This window comes from Lycium barbarum, chromosome 10, assembly GCF_019175385.1.
Source record: "Lycium barbarum isolate Lr01 chromosome 10, ASM1917538v2, whole genome shotgun sequence".
Taxonomy (NCBI): domain Eukaryota; kingdom Viridiplantae; phylum Streptophyta; class Magnoliopsida; order Solanales; family Solanaceae; genus Lycium; species Lycium barbarum.
This window is the reverse complement of record NC_083346.1, coordinates 99,624,432-99,632,215: the sequence shown is the minus strand read 5'-3', so window position 1 is coordinate 99,632,215 and position 7,784 is coordinate 99,624,432. Positions and strand designations below refer to the sequence as shown.

General features: G+C 42.8%; 1 non-coding gene across 1 annotated transcript; it reads right to left on the bottom strand.

The window, feature by feature from the left end:
- Positions 1-1,224: 1,224 nt before the first annotated feature.
- On the bottom strand, positions 1,225-1,331 carry LOC132616290 (small nucleolar RNA R71). The gene has a single exon (XR_009573081.1). It is a non-coding gene; the product is annotated as a small nucleolar RNA R71 (small nucleolar RNA).
- Between the last annotated feature and the right edge of the window lie 6,453 nt (positions 1,332-7,784).

Here is a 7,784-nt window from a genome sequence, read left to right as displayed (position 1 = left end):
ATGGGTGCTATGTAATGGGTATCTAACATTGCATATATATATATATATATATAATGGGTTGTGATGTGTTTTATTATTTCTAGTATTCATTGTTCTATAAATTGTTGCAAACACTTGTTCATGCACAAACCCTAGCTTATTTGGAAAGATGAACTAGGGTGTGATTTGAAATAATATAACAGGGACTCGGGGCGCTAACCCTTGTTTAATAAACTCGCTTAGTAATAAGATGAGTTCTACTTGGCATATTTAGTCGACTTTATTTATAACTTTTCTGCATTTGGGAAAATCATGAAAAGAAATATTTTCTAACTATTGCAAAATATTAGGAAGTGTATTAGAGATTAAGTGCATGCATAACTTCAACTCATTAGAAATATATCATATTGACACCCATAGTATAACGTCTAATCATTGCGGGGACACAACTTTGGTTCTCCAAATCAAAACAAATTTCAAACAATTCAAAATAGCAAATACAAACCAAATCTCTTTTTTAAAATACTCGAAATAGGATTAAAGCCTTTAAAGCCTAGTATAGCATACAATTAGTACCCTTTTCTCTCCATATTCCCTGTGCGATTTGACCCCAACCTCGTTTGGGTTACTATATTTGACAACATCCGTTTTACGCCATTAATAGGTGTAATTTGAGCGTATCAAATTTTGGCGCCGTTGCCGGGGAATACGATTTAGAAATTACTGATTGTTGTGTACTCTTCTTTAAAACATTTTCTATTCCATCACACCTCGTTTGCTGTTGTGGTGAACCAGGTGAACATGGCAGGAAGACCGAATCGGAATCAAGGAAACCAAGGTGGACTCTAAGTGAATCCACCTGCACCAGCAGAGGATGAGGATGAAAATATCTTTGCGGAATTCATCAATGAAGCTGATTATGCTTCTGCTGTGGTTCCTCCTAGAACTGGAAATGCTACTTTCAAAATTGATAGTTCTATCTATCAGCTGCTGAAACTTGAAGGTTATTTCCGAAATTCTTCGGAGGATTGTCCACTTCGACATTTGAAGAACTTCTTGCATGTGTGTTCTCAACAATCCCAAGGTGTTGTTTCTGTAGATGCGCTTCGATTACGGGTCTTTAAATATTCCTTGGCTGGCCAAGCAAGGGAATGGTATGAAAAACTCCCCGACAATTCTATACATACCTGGAACGAGTTAGCCAATACATTTTTGAAGAAATGGTTCCCGCCAAACAAAAAGGTTGAGCTTAGGGATAAGATCTTTGAGTTCAAACAACTTCCGGGGGAACAATTATATTCAGCATGGGAGCGTTTCAAGTATTATCTAGCTCAATATCCAACTCATGGATTTCCGGATGATATTCTCACGGAGAAATTCTACAAGGGCTTAGATACAATGAATCAGATTGCTGTCAATACTACCGCAGGAGGATGCTTCATGGACAAGTCATTTATCGTTATCACCCGTTTGCTTGATAAGCTCACCACCCACAATCAAGCTTGGCACTCGAGTGATAGTGAAGTCCTGTTATATGGTAGCCCCTCTGCTGCCGCGGTGGCCAAAGAAAATCATGAACGAGATCATGCTTTTGCTCAATTGCAAACCACCGTGGATTTGTTGTCAAAGAGGCTTACGGAGAAAGATGCTAAAAGTGTTAATGTTGTCAAGCAGATACCACTTCATGCTCCCGGAATGTACCATGTCTCGGATGAAGCTTATCTAAAGGGGCAGCCACAACGTGAGGATGCTAATTATATTGATCACTATCAAGGGGGTTATCCAAAGCAATAGAGACCCTAACAACAAAGCAATCAATATGGCTGAAATGAATATGGTAGTTCAGACAGGAGGGATTACAATAACAACAATTATGGTAATCGGAATTACAATGCCTATGTTCCACCAAAGGGCCGCACTTCTATCTCTCAAAATTGGCGAGAAGGTCCTTCCAATGACCAAGGGACCTCTCGGATAGAATCTATGCTTGAAAAGATATTAGACAACCAGCATAAGAGTGACAAGAAGATGGAAACTTTGACCGAAGTGGTAGGCTCTCACACCGCTTCGATTCATAAACTTGAGTCACAAATGAGAGATATTTCTCGTGAGCAATATCCACCGCAAAGAGGGGGCCTTCTCAGCGACACAGTTCTGAACCCAAGGGGTAGTGGAGGCGATCACGTTGCCTCATGCAAAGCTATTTTCACTAACAGCGAAAAGATCCTTGACGCGGTAAATCAGAAAGTGGTTGAACCTATCATTGTCGAGCCGATTATTGATGAGGCTATTGAAGAAGAGGTTGAAGAAGAAATGGAGGCGCCAATTGAAGTGCCTATTATTGTTGAGAAAGAGAAGGAAGTACACCCTACTGTTCAAAAGGGTGACGAAGAGCCAAGCGTTGATAAAGCTACCGGTGATAGCTTTCAAAAAAGTAAGGTCACGGGGGAAATTAAACCCTTGACTCAAACATATAAGTCTCCTCCCCCGTTCCCACAAAGATTGATGAAAAGAACGGAGGATGCCAAGTGCCAACGCTTCTACGACCAATTGAAAGGGTTGTCAATGAATATCCCATTCCTAGACGCATTCCAAGAAATGCCGGGATTTGCTAAATACTTGAAAGATTTGTTGACAAAGAAAAGGCCAATCAAGCATGATACGGTGGGAGTCACCCACCGGTGTGAGTTCTATTATTTCGTCATCAAATGTTGAGAAGAAGGGAGATCCCGGGGCTTTCACTATCCCTTGCACCATTGGCCATCATGATTTTTCTCGTGCTTTATGTGACAATGGAGCTAGTATTAATTTGATGCCACTAGCCATATATAAGCAAGCTGGTTTGGGAACACCTAGACCAACGAGCATGCGTCTCCAAATGGCCGATAGAACCATCAAAAGACCGGTAGGAGTTGTTGATGATATCCTTGTTAAAGTGGGGGAATTCTTACTACCAGCAAATTTTGTCATCCTTGATTGTGCAGTTGACAAAGAAGTCTCAATTATCTTGGGAAGGCTTTTTTTGCCACCGGGAAAGCCCTAATGGACTCGAAAAAGAATGAAATAAAATTCCGGGTCAATGATGAAGAGGTAACCTTCCAAGCTAGCAAGGGGTTAAAATTGACTAGTGCTTATGAGAGCATTTCGGTCATTGATTCATTTGATGTGATAGACGAAGCGGTGGAGCATAAGTTAGAAGAGGCACACTTTGACGAGACACTTTCGGCTATTTTGGTGAACTTCGAGGCGGATAACATGAAGGGGTATATTGAAACAGTTAATTCTCTCATTGGTCGGGGTTCGTACTCTTATGAACCGAAGAAATTATCTCTTGATCTTGATAAAAGAACCACTCCTCCGGGTAAGCCTTCGATTATTGAGCCTCCAAAACTTAAGCTCAAGCTAATTCCCTCTCATTTGAAGTATGTTTTTCTTGGCCCAGATAATACTTTACCGGTTATTCTCTCATGTTTTTTAAGTGAGAAACAAACTCAAAAGGTGCTTGAAGTGTTGCGGGCTTATCGAAGATCTATCGGGTGGACTATTGCGGATATTAAGGGAATTCCCTCCGGTATTTGTGAACATCGAATCGAGCTTAAGGAGGATAGTTCATCAAGTGTAGAGCATCAAAGGAGGCTAAATCCTCCTATGCAAGAAATGGTCAAGAAATAGATAATCAAATAGTTGGATGCGGGTGTTGTATGCCCAATTGCAAATAGTCCATGGGTTAGTCCGGTGCAATGTGTGCCAAAGAAGGGGGACAACACTGTTGTCCCTAACTCCAAGAATGAGCTGATTCCTACAAGGACAGTCACCGGATGGAGAGTGTGTATGGCCTACCGAAAGCTGAACACCGCAACTTGTAAAGACCACTTCCCTATGCCTTTTGTTGATCAAATGCTTGATCGGCTAGCTGGAAGAGCTTATTATTGCTTTTTGAATGGGTACTCGGGGTACAGCCAAATCAACATTGCATTAAAGGACCAGGAGAAGACTATTTTCACTTGTCCTTATGGCACTTTTGCTTTCAGCCGCATGCCTTTCGGCTTGTGCAATGCCCCGGCTACTTTCCAACGGTGTATGATGTCTATTTTCTCAGATATGGTGGAAGATTTCTTGGAAGTCTTCATGAATGATTATTCTGTTGTTGGTGACTCCTTTGACGAATGTCTTGCCAATCTCGGTAAGGTATTGAAGCGGTGTGAAGAAACCAACCTTGTACTTAATTGGGAGAAATGTCATTTCATGGTGACAAAAGGGATTGTCCTGGGCCATAATATTTCCGAGAAGGGCATTGAGGTAGATCGAGCAAAATTTGATATCATAGCCAAGCTCCCCCCACCAATCTCTGTCAAAGGGGTTCGCAGTTTCTTAGGACATGCCGGTTTCTATCGGCGATTCATCAAAGATTTCTCCAAGATCGCCAACCCGATATGTAAGCTTCCTGAAAAAGAAGATAAGTTTGCATTTGGTGAGAAATGCCTTAAGGCATTTAATGAGTTGACGGAAATTCTCACCTCTACTCCAATTATTGTATCTCCGAATTGGTCAATGCCATTTGAGCTCATGTGTGATGCAAGCGGATTCGCTATTGGTGCGGTGCTTGGATAAAGGCACAACAAAATCATGCACCCAATTTATTATGCTAGCAAGACCCTCAATGGAGCTCAAATGAATTATACCGTCACCGAGCAAGAGCTTCTAGCCATTGTCTACGCGTTTGAGAAGTTCCGGGCCTATCTACTTGGATCCAAAGTGGTTGTTCATACGGATCATGTGGCCTTGAGATACTTGATGACAAATAAAGATGCAAAGCCAAGTTTGATTCGTTAGGTCTTGTTGTTGCAAGAGTTTGACTTTGAGGTCAAAGATCGAAGAGGTTGTGAAAACCAAGTTGCGGATCATCTATCTAGACTTGAGAAAGCTGGGAGACCAAGTGGAAATCTTGAGTTAAATGATGTTTTCCCTGATGAGAGGCTCTTGGCTGTAACTTGTAAGGTTGCCCCTTGGTATGCAGATATCGCCAACTTCTTGGTGACAGGTCTTATCCCCGACGATATCAAGGCTTATCAAAAGAAGAAATTCCTGAGAGATAGTCGTCAATACTATTGGGATGAGCCCTATTTATTCCGCACTTGTGCCGATAACATAATTCGGCAATGTGTGGCCGAATCTGAGGCCATGGAAATCTTGAAAGCTTGCCATGACTCTCCCGTGGGGGGTCATCACAATGGGAACTGCACAGCAGCTAAGGTGCTTGAATGTGGCTATTAGTGGCCCACCATTTATCATGATGCAAATTTGATGGTAAAATCTTGTGACCAATGTCAATGCCAAGGATCAATTGGGAGGAAGCACGAAATGCCAATGAATTTTGTCATGGAGGTTGAACTATTTGATGTGTGGGGCATCGACTTTATGGGCCCATTTGTGAGTTCTCGTGGTATGCAATACATCCTCGTTGCGGTTGACTATGTGTCCAACTGGGTTGAAGCTGTAGCATTGCCCAACAATGATGGCAAGAGTGTCACCAAATATCTCAAAAGAAACATATTCACGAGGTTTGGCACTCCGACAGCAATCATTAGTGATGGTGGCACTCACTTTTGCAATAAGCAATTCGCTAATCTCTTGGAAAAATATGGAGTGCAGAACAGGGTGGCAACTCCTTACCACCCTCAAACTAGTGGACAAGTCGAAGTCTCCAATCGGGAGATAAAGAGCATTTTGGCCAAGACGGTTAATGCAAACCTAACTGATTGGTCATCTAAGCTTGATGACGCTCTTTGGGCTTATAGAACAGCATTCAAGACACCCATTGGCACCTCTCCTTATCGGTTGTTGTTCGGTAAATCTTGTCATTTACCTGTTAAACTTGAACACAAGGCTCTGTGGGCGTTAAAAAAATTGAACACGAATTGGGACGACGCAACCAAGCTGCGGTTGTTTCCAATGAATAAAATGGATGAGTTTCGGTACCATGCCTATGAGAGTGAGAGTTTGTACAGAGAAAGGATGAAACACTATCATGATGTCAAACTCCTGAAGCGATATTTTCAACCGGGTGATTCGGTGTTGTTGTTCAATTCAAGGTTGAAGCTCTTTCTGGGCAAGTTGAAATCCAAGTGGTCCGGCCCTTTTACTTTGGTGAGTGTGTCACCCAATGGGTCAATGGAGTTGAAGTCTGACAACGGGACGCGTACTTTTAGAGTCAATGGCCATCGGGTAAAGCACTACCATTGGATGGTTGATGGAGACAAGATTGTCGATGCTCACCGGTTAAAACATGGCACCGGACCTTAGCACCCAAAGTGGTATCACGTCGTGCCGCGACGTTAAATTGTGCGCTTCTTGGGAGGCAACCCATGTGCATTTTTTGCAATATATTTTTCTTTCATTCCGTTGGTTTTTGTTGTTGTGTTGTTTTAATGTTTGTTGATGTGTTGCAGAACCTAAGTGTTGAACCCAGAAATTGCCAGGACAGCAGTTACACGACACATTCGACGGACCGTCGATCTGATCGACGAAACGTCGAATGCACCGTCGAGTGGATAACATGAAAGATTGGTCACTGGAAATAATGGAAAATCGATGACAGGTTTGACGCTCCGTCGATCTGATCGACGGTCAGATCGACGGGAAAACAAAAAGAGAAACGGAGGGTCGTGTTAAAAAGACAGAACGTCGACTGAATCGACGCCCCGTCGATTGAACACTTTTAACCCGAAGGTTCAGGGACGTGGGTTTATAAACCACGTATGTTGCCCTGCCCTTTTTCATATGTAACGTCTCTCTTTCTCTATATTTCTCTCTCTCTCTCTCTCTCTCTCGCTACCACTTCTCCCCCTTTGCCTTAACTGCTACCCCAACCCTACCAACACTCCCCTTCCTTCACCAGCCACTACCGCCACTCCCCCCCCCCCCCCCCCCACCCTACTACTTCATCCCTCTCTATGTGTGCTTTTTCGAGTATTTTTTCCATTCTAGAAAGTTGAAATCCTCTTCATTCTACTTCAAGGTATGTGACTTACTGGATTAGTGCTCCCTTGTAATTATTATGTTTTTGCGTTCTATGGCTTATGTTGCTTATTTTTTATTGTTCTCCTTATTGATTACATCGTATTATTTTCGCCTGGTATGCTCCTAATTTTTACTGGGGGTGGTTTGTTGATTTGTCTGTGGTTGTTGGGTGATTGATTTTTAGCCAAGTCGGAGGGCATTACCACAAACACACCTCATTCATGAGGTTGTTGTTGTTTTGCCCACCAACTGTTCGATGAAATGCCAAAGTAGGGCATTGTGGGTCACAATGGCTTGGAGGGCATTACGACCTTCGAGTTGTTTTGCCCGCCAAATGTTTTCCCTAGTTTAACCCAAGGCAACATGGGGTGAAGTCTGAGTAACCCCAAAATCAGTGATGATTGGCACATTGGCCAAAGAATGTATAAGATATGTAGTCTAGCATGCGAAAACATTCGACGCTCAGTTAGACGGCCCGTCGATTCAATCGACGGACCGTCCTATTTAACGTCGAATGCTCCTTATCTAATGTTCTTGGCAAAAACAGCATCGACGGTGGAATCGACGACCCGTCGAATCGATCGACGGGGCGTCTTTCCCACCATCGTTTGGTTCAAATTTCCAGTGGCCAATTTGTTGCTGATAAGAGATCGACGATGAGATCGACGGCCCGTCGAATTAATCGACGGTTCGTCTTTCTCACCATCGTTTGATTGAAATTTCCAGTGGCTTACCAGCAATCGACGATGCGATCGACGTCGCGTCGAACAGTTCGACGGGAACTT